The sequence below is a fragment of the Amblyomma americanum genome, chromosome 6, assembly GCF_052857255.1.
Source record: "Amblyomma americanum isolate KBUSLIRL-KWMA chromosome 6, ASM5285725v1, whole genome shotgun sequence".
Taxonomy (NCBI): Eukaryota; Metazoa; Arthropoda; class Arachnida; order Ixodida; family Ixodidae; genus Amblyomma; species Amblyomma americanum.
This window is the reverse complement of record NC_135502.1, coordinates 124,708,549-124,721,309: the sequence shown is the minus strand read 5'-3', so window position 1 is coordinate 124,721,309 and position 12,761 is coordinate 124,708,549. Positions and strand designations below refer to the sequence as shown.

Sequence of the window (12,761 nt, the reverse complement as noted above, 5' to 3'; positions counted from 1 at the left end):
CCTTGGTTTCGATGACTGTTGGCTCCCTTCATAAATTTGTCAAACGGGCCCCTCATTTCATTTAACTTGTCTGCTAATAGCTTAACGAAGGTCTCCGTTCTGGCAGCCTTGATGCCATAGGTAGCATAAGAGGGCTCTCACACAGTTTCCGCCTTCGCCGTTAGATGACGTTCTACGTCACGTTCGCGGTATTACAGAACGTGCTACGTCCGCCGCTATGGTCGAGGGTGGCGCTCGTGAACACTCTCAAGGCTCGCTTACACCCAGTAAACATAAATACCCACGAGAGCAGCAGATTGGACAGCCGTCGCCGTAGCTCAGTTGGTAAGAGCACCGGACGCGATATTCGGAGGTCGCGGGTTCGGATCCCACCGGCGGCATGGTTGTTTTTCTGCTGCTTTATAAGTAATTTTGTTTAAGCGATTTATTATTCTAAGTATCATTATCCCACTGATAAGCATAACACAAAAAAAATTAACGTTCCCCTATGCACCTTGGTTTCGGTGACTGTTGGCTCCCTTCATAAATTTGTAAAACGGGCCCCTCAATTCATTTAACTTGTCTGCTAATAGCTTAACGAGGTTCTCGGTTCTGGCAGTCTTGATGCCTTAGGTAGTTTAAGAGGGCTCTCCCACAGTGTCCGCCCTAGCCGTTAGATGACGTTCTACGTCACGCTCGCGGTATTACAGGACGTGCTACGTCCGCCGCTATGGTCGAGGGTAGCGCTGGTGAACACTCTCAAGGCTCGCTTACACCCAGTAAACATAAATACCCACGAGAGCAGCAGATTCGACAGCCGTCGCCGTAGCTCAGTTGGTAACAGCACCGGACGCGATATTCGGAGTTCGGGGGTTCGGATCCCACCGGCGGCATGGTTGTTTTTCTGCTGCTTTATAAGTAATTTTCTTTAAGCGATTTACTAACCTAAGTATTATTATCCCACTGATAAGCATAACACATAAAAAAAATTTACGTTCCCCTATGCACCTTGGTTTCGGTGACTGTTGGCTCCCTTCATAAATTTGTCAAACGGGCCCCTCATTTCATTTAACTTGTCTGCTAATAGCTTAACGAGGGTCTCGGTTCTGGCAGTCGTGATGCCATAGGTAGCATAAGAGGGCTCTCGCACAGTTTCCTCCCGCGCCGTTAGATGACCTTCTACCTCACGCTCGCGGTATTACAGGACGTGATACGCTCGCCGCTATGGTCGAGGGTGGCGCTGTTGAACACTCTCAAGGCTCGCTTACACCCAGTAAACATAAAAACCCACGAGAGCAGCAGATTGGACAGCCGTCGCCGTAGCTCAGTTGGTAAGAGCACCGGACGCGATATTCGGAGGTCGTGGGTTCGGATCCCACCGGCGGCATGGTTGTTTTTCTGCTGCTTTATAAGTAATTTTCTTTAACCGATTTATTAATCTAAGTATTATTATCCCACTGATAAGCATAACGCATAAAAAAAAATTAACGTTCCCCTATGCACCTTGGTTTCGGTGACTGTTGGCTTCCAGCATAAAATTGTCAAACGGGCCCTAATTTCATTTAACTTGTCTGCTAATAGCTTAACGAGGGTCTCGGTTCTGGCAGTCTTGATGCCTTAGGTAGCATAAGAGGGCTCTCGCACAGTTTCCGCCCTCGCCGTTAGATGACGTTCTACGTCACGCTCGCGGTATAACAGGACGTGCTACGTCCGCCGCTATGGTCGAGGGTGGCGCTGGTGAACACTCTCAAGGCTCGCTTACACCCAGTAAACATAAATACCCACGAGAGCAGCAGATTGGACAGCCGTCGCCGTAGCTCTGTTGGTAACAGCACCGGACGCGATATTCGGAGGTCGTGGGTTCGGATCCTGCCGGCGGCATGATTGTTTTTTCTGCTGCTTTATCAGTAATTTTCTTTAAGCGACTTATTAATCTAAGTATTATTATCCCACTGATAAGCATAACACATAAAAAAAATTAACGTTCGCCTATGCACCTTGGTTTCGGTGACTGTTGGCTCCCTTCATACATTTGTCAAACGGGCCCCTCATTTCATTTAACTTGTCTGCTAATAGCTTAACGAGGGTCTCGGTTCTGGCAGTCTTGATGCCATAGGTAGCATAAGAGGGCTCTCGCACAGTTTCCGCCCTCGCCGTTAGATGACGTTCTACCTCACGCTCGCCGAATTACAGGACGTGCTACGTTGCCGCTATGGTCGAGGGTGGCGCTGTTGAACACTCTCAAGGCTCGCTTACACCCAGTAAACATAAATACCCACGAGAGCAGCAGATTGGACAGCCGTCGCCGTAGCTCAGTTGGTAAGAGCACCGGACGCGATATTCGGAGGTCGTGGGTTCGGATCCCACCGGCGGCATGGTTGTTTTTCTGCTGCTTTATAAGTAATTTTCTTTAAGCGATTTATTAATCTAAGTATTATTATCCCACTGATAAGCATAACACATAAAAAAAATTAACGTTCCCCTATGCACCATGGTATCGGTGACTGTTGGCTCCCTTCATAAATTTGTCAAACGGGCCCCTCATTTCATTTACCTTTTCTGCTAATAGCTTAACGAGGGTCTCGGTTCTGGCAGTCTTGATGCCATAGGTAGCTTAAGAGGGCTCTCGCACAGTTTCCGCCCTCGCCGTCAGATGACGTTCTACGTAACGTTCGCGGTATTATAGGACGTGCTACGTCCGCCGCTATGGTCGAGGGTGGCGCTGGTGAACACTCTCAAAGCTCGCTTACACCCAGTAAACATAAATAGCCACGAGAGCAGCAGACTGGACAGCCGTTGCCGTAGCTCAGTTGGTAAGAGCACCGGACGCGATATTCGGAGGTCGTGTGTTCGGATCCCACCGGCGGCATGGTTTTTTCTGCTGCTTTAAAAGTAATTTTCTTTAAGCGATTTAATAATCTAAGTATTATTATCCCACCGATAAGCATAACACATAAAAAAAATTAAGGTTCCCCTATGCCCCTTGGTTTCGGTGAGTGTTGGCTCCCTTCATACATTTGTCAAACGGGCCCCTCATTTCATTTAACTTGTCTGCTAATAGCTTAACGAGGGTCTCGGTTCTGGCAGTCTTGATGCCATAGGTAGCATAAGAGGGCTCTCGCACAGTTTCCGCTCTCGCCGTTAGATGACGTTCTACGTCAGCTCGCGGTATTACAGGACGTTCTACGTCCGCCGCCATGGTCGAGGGCGGCGCTGGTGAAACCTCTCAACGCTCGCTTACACCCAGTAAACATAAATACCCACGAGAGCAGCAGATTGGACAGCCGTCGCCGTAGCTCAGTAGGTAAGAGCACCGGACGCGATATTCGGAGGTCGTGGGTTCGGATCCCACCGGCGGCATGGTTGTTTTTTCTGCTGCTTTATAAGTAATTTTCTTTAAGCGATTTATTAATCTAAGTATTATTATCCCACTGATAAGCATAACACATAATAAAAAATTAACGTTCCCCTATGCACCTTGGTTTCGATGACTGTTGGCTCCCTTCATAAATTTGTCAAACGGGCCCCACATTTCATTTAACTTGTCTGCTAATAGCTTAACGAGGGTCTCGGTTCTGGCAGTCTTGATGCCATAGGTAGCATAAGAGGGCTCTCGCACAGTTTCCGCTCTCGCCGTTAGATGACGTTCTACGGCACGCTCGCGGTATTACAGGACGTGCTACGTCCGCCGCTATGGTCGAGGGTGGCGCTGGTGAACACTCTCAAGGCTCGCTTACACCCAGTGAACATAAATACCCACGAGAGCAGCAGATTGGACAGCCGTCGCCGTAGCTCAGTTGGTAAGAACACCGGACGCGATATTCGGAGGTCGTGGGTTCGGATCCCACCGGCGGCATTGTTGTTTTTTCTGCTGCTTTATAAGTAATTTTCTTTAAGCGACTTATTATTCTAAGTATTATTATCCCACTGATAAGCATAACACATAAAAAAAATTAACGTTCCCCTATGCACCTTGGTTTCGGTGACTGTTGGCTCCCTTCATACATTTGTCAAACGGGCCCCTCATTTCATTTAACTTGTCTGCTAATAGCTTAACGAGGGTCTCGGTTCTGGCAGTCTTGATGCCATAGGTAGCATAAGAGGGCTCTCGCACAGTTTCCGCCCTCGCCGTTAGATGACGTTCTACCTCACGCTCGCGGTATTACAGGACGTGCTACGTTGCCGCTATGGTCGAGGGTGGCGCTGTTGAACACTCTCAAGGCTCGCTTACACCCAGTAAACATAAATACCCACGAGAGCAGTAGATTGGACAGCCGTCGCCGTAGCTCAGTTGGTAAGAGCACCGGACGCGATATTCGGAGGTCGTGGGTTCGGATCCCACCGGCGGCATGGTTGTTTTTCTGCTGCTTTATAAGTAATTTTCTTTAAGCGATTTATTAATCAAAGTATTATTATCCCACTGATAAGCATAACACAAAAAAAATTAACGTTCCCCTATGCACCTTGGTTTCGGTGACTGTTGGCTCCCTTCATAAATTTGTCAAACGGGCCCCTCATTTCATTTAACTTGTCTGCTAATAGCTTAACGAAGGTCTCTGTTCTGGCAGCCTTGATGCCATAGGTAGCATAAGAGGGCTCTCGCACAGTTTCCGCCCTCGCCGTTAGATGACGTTCTACGTCACGTTCGCGGTATTACAGGACGTGCTATGTCCGCCGCTATGGTCGAGGGTGGCGCTCGTGAACACTCTCAAGGCTCGCTTACACCCAGTAAACATAAATACCCACGAGAGCATCAGATTGGACAGCCGTCGCCGTAGCTCAGTTTGTAAGAGCACCGGACGCGATATTCGGAGGTCGCGGGTTCGGATCCCACCGGCGGCATGGTTGTTTTTCAGCTGCTTTATAAGTAATTTTGTTTAAGCGATTTATTAATCTAAGTATCATTATCCCACTGATAAGCATAACAAAAAAAAACTTAACGTTCCTCTATGCACCTTGGTTTCGGTGACTGTTGGCTCCCTTCATAAATTTGTCAAACGGGCCCCTCAATTCATTTAACTTGTCTGCTAATAGCTTAACAAGGGTCTCGGTTCTGGCAGTCTTGATGACTTAGGTAGTTTAAGAGGGCTCTCCCACAGTGTCCGCCCTCGCCGTTAGATGACGTTCTACGTCACGCTCGCGGTATTACAGGACGTGCTACGTCCGCCGCTATGGTCGAGGGTGGCGCTGGTGAACACTTTCAAGGCTCGCTTACACCCAGTAAACATAAATACCCACGAGAGCAGCTGATTGGACAGCCGTCGCCGTAGCTCAGTTGGTAAGAGCGCCGGACGCGATATCCGGAGGTCGTGGGTTCGGATCCCACCTTCGGCATTGTTGTTTTTTCTGCTGCTTTATAAGTATTTTCTTTAAGCGACTTATTAATCTAAGTATTATTATCCCACTGATAAGCATAACACATAAAAAAATTAAAGTTCCCTTATGCACCTTGGTATCGGTGACTGTTGGCTCCCTTCATAAATTTGTCAAACGGGCCCTTATTTCCATTAACTTGTCTGCTAATAGCTTAACGAGTGTCTCGGTTCTGGCAGTCTTGATGCCATAGGTAGCATAAGCGGGCTCTCGCACAGTTTCCGCCCTCGCCGTTAGATCACGTTCTACGGCACGCTCGCGTATTACAGGACGTGCTACGTCCGCCGCTATGGTCGAGGGTGGCGCTGGTGAACACTCTCAAGGCTCTCCTACACCCAGTAAACATAAATACCCACGAGAGCAGCAGATTGGACAGCCGTCGCCGTAGCTCAATAGGTAAGAGCACCGGACGCGATATTCGGAGGTCGTGGGTTCGGATCCCACCGGCGGCATGGTTGTTTTTTCTGCTGCTTTATAAGTAATTTTCTTTAAGCGATTTATTAATCTAAGTATTATTATCCCACTGATAAGCATAACACATAATAAAAAATTAACGTTCCCCTATGCACCTTGGTTTCGATGACTGTTGGCTCCCTTCATAAATTTGTCAAACGGGCCCCTCATTTCATTTAACTTGTTTGCTAATAGCTTAACCAGGGTCTCGGTTCTGGCAGTCTTGATGCCATAGGTAGCATAAGAGGGCTCTCGCACAGTTTCCGCTCTCGCCGTTAGATGACGTTCTACGGCACGCTCGCGGTATTACAGGACGTGCTACATCCGCCGCTATGGTCGAGGGTGGCGCTGGTGAACACTCTCAAGGCTCGCTTACACCCAGTGAACATAAATACCCACGAGAGCAGCAGATTGGACAGCCATCGCCGTAGCTCAGTTGGTAAGAACACCGGACGCGATATTCGGAGGTCGTGTGTTCGGATCCCACCGGCGGCATTGTTGTTTTTTCTGCTGCTTTATAAGTAATTTTCTTTAAGCGACTTATTAATCTAAGTATTATTATCCCACTGATAAGCATAACACATAAAAAAAATTAACGTTCCCCTATGCACCTTGGTTTCGGTGACTGTTGGCTCCCTTCATACATTTGTCAAACGGGCCCCTCATTTCATTTAACTTGTCTGCTAATAGCTTAACGAGGGTCTCGGTTCTGGCAGTCTTGATGCCATAGGTAGCATAAGAGGGCTCTCGCACAGTTTCCGCCCTCGCCGTTAGATGACGTTCTACCTCACGCTCGCGGTATTACAGGACGTGCTACGTTGCCGCTATGGTCGAGGGTGGCGCTGTTGAACACTCTCAAGGCTCGCTTACACCCAGTAAACATAAATACCCACGAGAGCAGCAGATTGGACAGCCGTCGCCGTAGCTCAGTTGGTAAGAGCACCGGACGCGATATTCGGAGGTCGTGGGTTCGGATCCCATCGGCGGCATGGTTGTTTTTCTGCTGCTTTATAAGTAATTTTCTTTAAGCGATTTATTAATCTAAGTATTATTATCCCACTGATAAGCATAACACATAAAAAAAATTAACGATCCTCTATGCACCTTGGTTTCGGTGACTGTTGGCTCCCTTCATAAATTTGTCAAACGGGCCCCTCATTTCATTTAACTTGTCTGCTAATAGCTTAACGAGGGTCTCGGTTCTGGCAGTCTTGATGCCATAGGTAGCATAAGAGGGCTCTCGCACAGTTTCCGCCCTCGCCGTTAGATGACGTTCTACGTAACGTTCGCGGTATTATAGGACGTGCTACGTCCGCCGCTATGGTTCGAGGGTGGCGCTGGTGAACACTCTCAAAGCTCGCTTACACCCAGTAAACATAAATAGCCACGAGAGCAGCAGATTGGACAGCCGTCGCCGTAGCTCAGTTGGTCAGAGCACCGGACGGGATATTCGGAGGTCGTGGGTTCGGATCCCACCCGCGGCATGGTTGTTTTTCTGCTGCTTTATAAGTAATTTTCTTTAACCGATTTATTAATCTAAGTATTATTATCCCACCGATAAGCATAACACATAAAAAAAATTAAGGTTCCCCTACGCACCTTGGTTTCGGTGACTGTTGGCTCCCTTCATAACTTTGTCAAACGGGCCCCTCATTTTATTTAACTTGTCTGCTAATAGCTTAACGAGGGTGTCGGTTCTGGCAGTCTTGATGCCATAGGTAGCATAAGAGGGCTCTCGCACAGTTTCCGCCCTCGCCGTTAGATGACGTTCTACGTCAGCTCGCGGTATTACAGGACGTTCTACGTCCGCCGCCATGGTCGAGGGTGGCGCTGGTGAAAACTCTCAACGCTCGCTTACACCCAGTAAACATAAATACCCACGTGAGCAGCAGATTGGACAGCCGGCGCCGTAGCTCAGTTGGTAAGAGCACCGGACGCGATATTCGGAGGTCGTGGGTTGGGATCCCACCGGCGGCATGGTTGTTTTTCTGCTGCTTTATACGTAATTTTGTTTAAGCGATTTATTAATCTAAGTATTACTATCCCACTGATAAGCATAACACAAAAAATTAACGTTCCCCTATGCACCTTGGTTTCGGTGACTGTTGGCTTCCTTCATTAATTTGTCAAACGGTGCCTTCAATTCATTTAACTTGTCTGCTAATAGCTTAACGAGGGTCTCGGTTCTGGCAGTCTTGATGCCATAGGTAGCATAAGAGGGCTCTCGCACAGTTTCCGCTCTCGCCGTTAGATGACGTTCTACGGCACGCTCGCGGTATTACAGGACGTGCTACGTCCGCCGCTATGGTCGAGGGTGGCGCTGGTGAACACTCTCAAGGCTCGCTTACACCCAGTAAACATAAATACCCACGAGAGCAGCAGATTGGACAGCCGTCGCCGTAGCTCTGTTGGTAACAGCACCGGACGCGATATTCGGAGGTCGTGGGTTCGGATGCCGCCGGCGGCATGGTTGTTTTTTCTGCTGCTTTATAAGTAATTTTCTTTAAGCGATTTATTAATCTAAGTATTATTATCCCACTGATAAGCATAACACAAAAAAATTAACGTTCCCCTATGCACCTTGGTTTCGGTGACTGTTGGCTCCCTTCATAAATTTGTCAAACGGGCCCCTCATTTCATTTACCTTTTCTGCTAATAGCTTAGCGAGGGTCTCGGTTCTGGCAGTCTTGATGCCATAGGTAGCATAAGAGGGCTCTCGCACAGTTTCCGCCCTCGGCGTTAGATGACGTTCTACCTCACGCTCGCGGTATTACAGGACGTGCTACGTTGCCGCTATGGTCGAGGGTGGCGCTGTTGAACACTCAAGGCTCGCTTACACCCAGTAAACATAAATACCCACGAGAGCAGCAGATTGGACAGCCGTCGCCGTAGCTCAGTTGGTAAGAGCACCGGACGCGATATTCGGAGGTCGTGGGTTGGGATCCCACCGGCGGCATGGTTGTTTTTTCTGCTGCTTTATAAGTAAGTTTCTTTAAGCGATTTATTAATCTAAGTATCATAATCCCACTTATAAGCATAACACATAATAAAAATTAACGTTCCTGTATGCACCTTGGTTTCGATGACTGTTGGCTCCCTTCATAAATTTGTCAAACGGGCCCCTCATTTCATTTAACTTGTCTGCTAATAGCTTAACGAAGGTCTCCGTTCTGGCAGCCTTGATGCCATAGGTAGCATAAGAGGGCTCTCACACAGTTTCCGCCTTCGCCGTTAGATGACGTTCTACGTCACGTTCGCGGTATTACAGAACGTGCTACGTCCGCCGCTATGGTCGAGGGTGGCGCTCGTGAACACTCTCAAGGCTCGCTTACACCCAGTAAACATAAATACCCACGAGAGCAGCAGATTGGACAGCCGTCGCCGTAGCTCAGTTGGTAAGAGCACCGGACGCGATATTCGGAGGTCGCGGGTTCGGATCCCACCGGCGGCATGGTTGTTTTTCTGCTGCTTTATAAGTAATTTTGTTTAAGCGATTTATTATTCTAAGTATCATTATCCCACTGATAAGCATAACACAAAAAAAATTAACGTTCCCCTATGCACCTTGGTTTCGGTGACTGTTGGCTCCCTTCATAAATTTGTAAAACGGGCCCCTCAATTCATTTAACTTGTCTGCTAATAGCTTAACGAGGTTCTCGGTTCTGGCAGTCTTGATGCCTTAGGTAGTTTAAGAGGGCTCTCCCACAGTGTCCGCCCTAGCCGTTAGATGACGTTCTACGTCACGCTCGCGGTATTACAGGACGTGCTACGTCCGCCGCTATGGTCGAGGGTAGCGCTGGTGAACACTCTCAAGGCTCGCTTACACCCAGTAAACATAAATACCCACGAGAGCAGCAGATTCGACAGCCGTCGCCGTAGCTCAGTTGGTAACAGCACCGGACGCGATATTCGGAGTTCGGGGGTTCGGATCCCACCGGCGGCATGGTTGTTTTTCTGCTGCTTTATAAGTAATTTTCTTTAAGCGATTTACTAACCTAAGTATTATTATCCCACTGATAAGCATAACACATAAAAAAAATTTACGTTCCCCTATGCACCTTGGTTTCGGTGACTGTTGGCTCCCTTCATAAATTTGTCAAACGGGCCCCTCATTTCATTTAACTTGTCTGCTAATAGCTTAACGAGGGTCTCGGTTCTGGCAGTCGTGATGCCATAGGTAGCATAAGAGGGCTCTCGCACAGTTTCCTCCCGCGCCGTTAGATGACCTTCTACCTCACGCTCGCGGTATTACAGGACGTGATACGCTCGCCGCTATGGTCGAGGGTGGCGCTGTTGAACACTCTCAAGGCTCGCTTACACCCAGTAAACATAAAAACCCACGAGAGCAGCAGATTGGACAGCCGTCGCCGTAGCTCAGTTGGTAAGAGCACCGGACGCGATATTCGGAGGTCGTGGGTTCGGATCCCACCGGCGGCATGGTTGTTTTTCTGCTGCTTTATAAGTAATTTTCTTTAACCGATTTATTAATCTAAGTATTATTATCCCACTGATAAGCATAACGCATAAAAAAAAATTAACGTTCCCCTATGCACCTTGGTTTCGGTGACTGTTGGCTTCCAGCATAAAATTGTCAAACGGGCCCTAATTTCATTTAACTTGTCTGCTAATAGCTTAACGAGGGTCTCGGTTCTGGCAGTCTTGATGCCTTAGGTAGCATAAGAGGGCTCTCGCACAGTTTCCGCCCTCGCCGTTAGATGACGTTCTACGTCACGCTCGCGGTATAACAGGACGTGCTACGTCCGCCGCTATGGTCGAGGGTGGCGCTGGTGAACACTCTCAAGGCTCGCTTACACCCAGTAAACATAAATACCCACGAGAGCAGCAGATTGGACAGCCGTCGCCGTAGCTCTGTTGGTAACAGCACCGGACGCGATATTCGGAGGTCGTGGGTTCGGATCCTGCCGGCGGCATGATTGTTTTTTCTGCTGCTTTATCAGTAATTTTCTTTAAGCGACTTATTAATCTAAGTATTATTATCCCACTGATAAGCATAACACATAAAAAAAATTAACGTTCGCCTATGCACCTTGGTTTCGGTGACTGTTGGCTCCCTTCATACATTTGTCAAACGGGCCCCTCATTTCATTTAACTTGTCTGCTAATAGCTTAACGAGGGTCTCGGTTCTGGCAGTCTTGATGCCATAGGTAGCATAAGAGGGCTCTCGCACAGTTTCCGCCCTCGCCGTTAGATGACGTTCTACCTCACGCTCGCCGAATTACAGGACGTGCTACGTTGCCGCTATGGTCGAGGGTGGCGCTGTTGAACACTCTCAAGGCTCGCTTACACCCAGTAAACATAAATACCCACGAGAGCAGCAGATTGGACAGCCGTCGCCGTAGCTCAGTTGGTAAGAGCACCGGACGCGATATTCGGAGGTCGTGGGTTCGGATCCCACCGGCGGCATGGTTGTTTTTCTGCTGCTTTATAAGTAATTTTCTTTAAGCGATTTATTAATCTAAGTATTATTATCCCACTGATAAGCATAACACATAAAAAAAAATTAACGTTCCCCTATGCACCATGGTATCGGTGACTGTTGGCTCCCTTCATAAATTTGTCAAACGGGCCCCTCATTTCATTTACCTTTTCTGCTAATAGCTTAACGAGGGTCTCGGTTCTGGCAGTCTTGATGCCATAGGTAGCTTAAGAGGGCTCTCGCACAGTTTCCGCCCTCGCCGTCAGATGACGTTCTACGTAACGTTCGCGGTATTATAGGACGTGCTACGTCCGCCGCTATGGTCGAGGGTGGCGCTGGTGAACACTCTCAAAGCTCGCTTACACCCAGTAAACATAAATAGCCACGAGAGCAGCAGACTGGACAGCCGTTGCCGTAGCTCAGTTGGTAAGAGCACCGGACGCGATATTCGGAGGTCGTGTGTTCGGATCCCACCGGCGGCATGGTTTTTTCTGCTGCTTTAAAAGTAATTTTCTTTAAGCGATTTAATAATCTAAGTATTATTATCCCACCGATAAGCATAACACATAAAAAAAATTAAGGTTCCCCTATGCCCCTTGGTTTCGGTGAGTGTTGGCTCCCTTCATACATTTGTCAAACGGGCCCCTCATTTCATTTAACTTGTCTGCTAATAGCTTAACGAGGGTCTCGGTTCTGGCAGTCTTGATGCCATAGGTAGCATAAGAGGGCTCTCGCACAGTTTCCGCTCTCGCCGTTAGATGACGTTCTACGTCAGCTCGCGGTATTACAGGACGTTCTACGTCCGCCGCCATGGTCGAGGGCGGCGCTGGTGAAACCTCTCAACGCTCGCTTACACCCAGTAAACATAAATACCCACGAGAGCAGCAGATTGGACAGCCGTCGCCGTAGCTCAGTAGGTAAGAGCACCGGACGCGATATTCGGAGGTCGTGGGTTCGGATCCCACCGGCGGCATGGTTGTTTTTTCTGCTGCTTTATAAGTAATTTTCTTTAAGCGATTTATTAATCTAAGTATTATTATCCCACTGATAAGCATAACACATAATAAAAAATTAACGTTCCCCTATGCACCTTGGTTTCGATGACTGTTGGCTCCCTTCATAAATTTGTCAAACGGGCCCCACATTTCATTTAACTTGTCTGCTAATAGCTTAACGAGGGTCTCGGTTCTGGCAGTCTTGATGCCATAGGTAGCATAAGAGGGCTCTCGCACAGTTTCCGCTCTCGCCGTTAGATGACGTTCTACGGCACGCTCGCGGTATTACAGGACGTGCTACGTCCGCCGCTATGGTCGAGGGTGGCGCTGGTGAACACTCTCAAGGCTCGCTTACACCCAGTGAACATAAATACCCACGAGAGCAGCAGATTGGACAGCCGTCGCCGTAGCTCAGTTGGTAAGAACACCGGACGCGATATTCGGAGGTCGTGGGTTCGGATCCCACCGGCGGCATTGTTGTTTTTTCTGCTGCTTTATAAGTAATTTTCTTTAAGCGACTTAT

The 12,761-nt window shown here is 48.3% G+C and overlaps 1 non-coding gene across 1 annotated transcript; it reads left to right on the top strand.

Moving 5' to 3' along the window:
• The first annotated feature begins 7,215 nt into the window (after positions 1 to 7,215).
• TRNAS-GGA (transfer RNA serine (anticodon GGA)) lies at positions 7,216 to 7,289 on the top strand. Its single transcript has one exon. It is a non-coding gene; the product is annotated as a tRNA-Ser (tRNA).
• Positions 7,290 to 12,761: the final 5,472 nt, after the last annotated feature.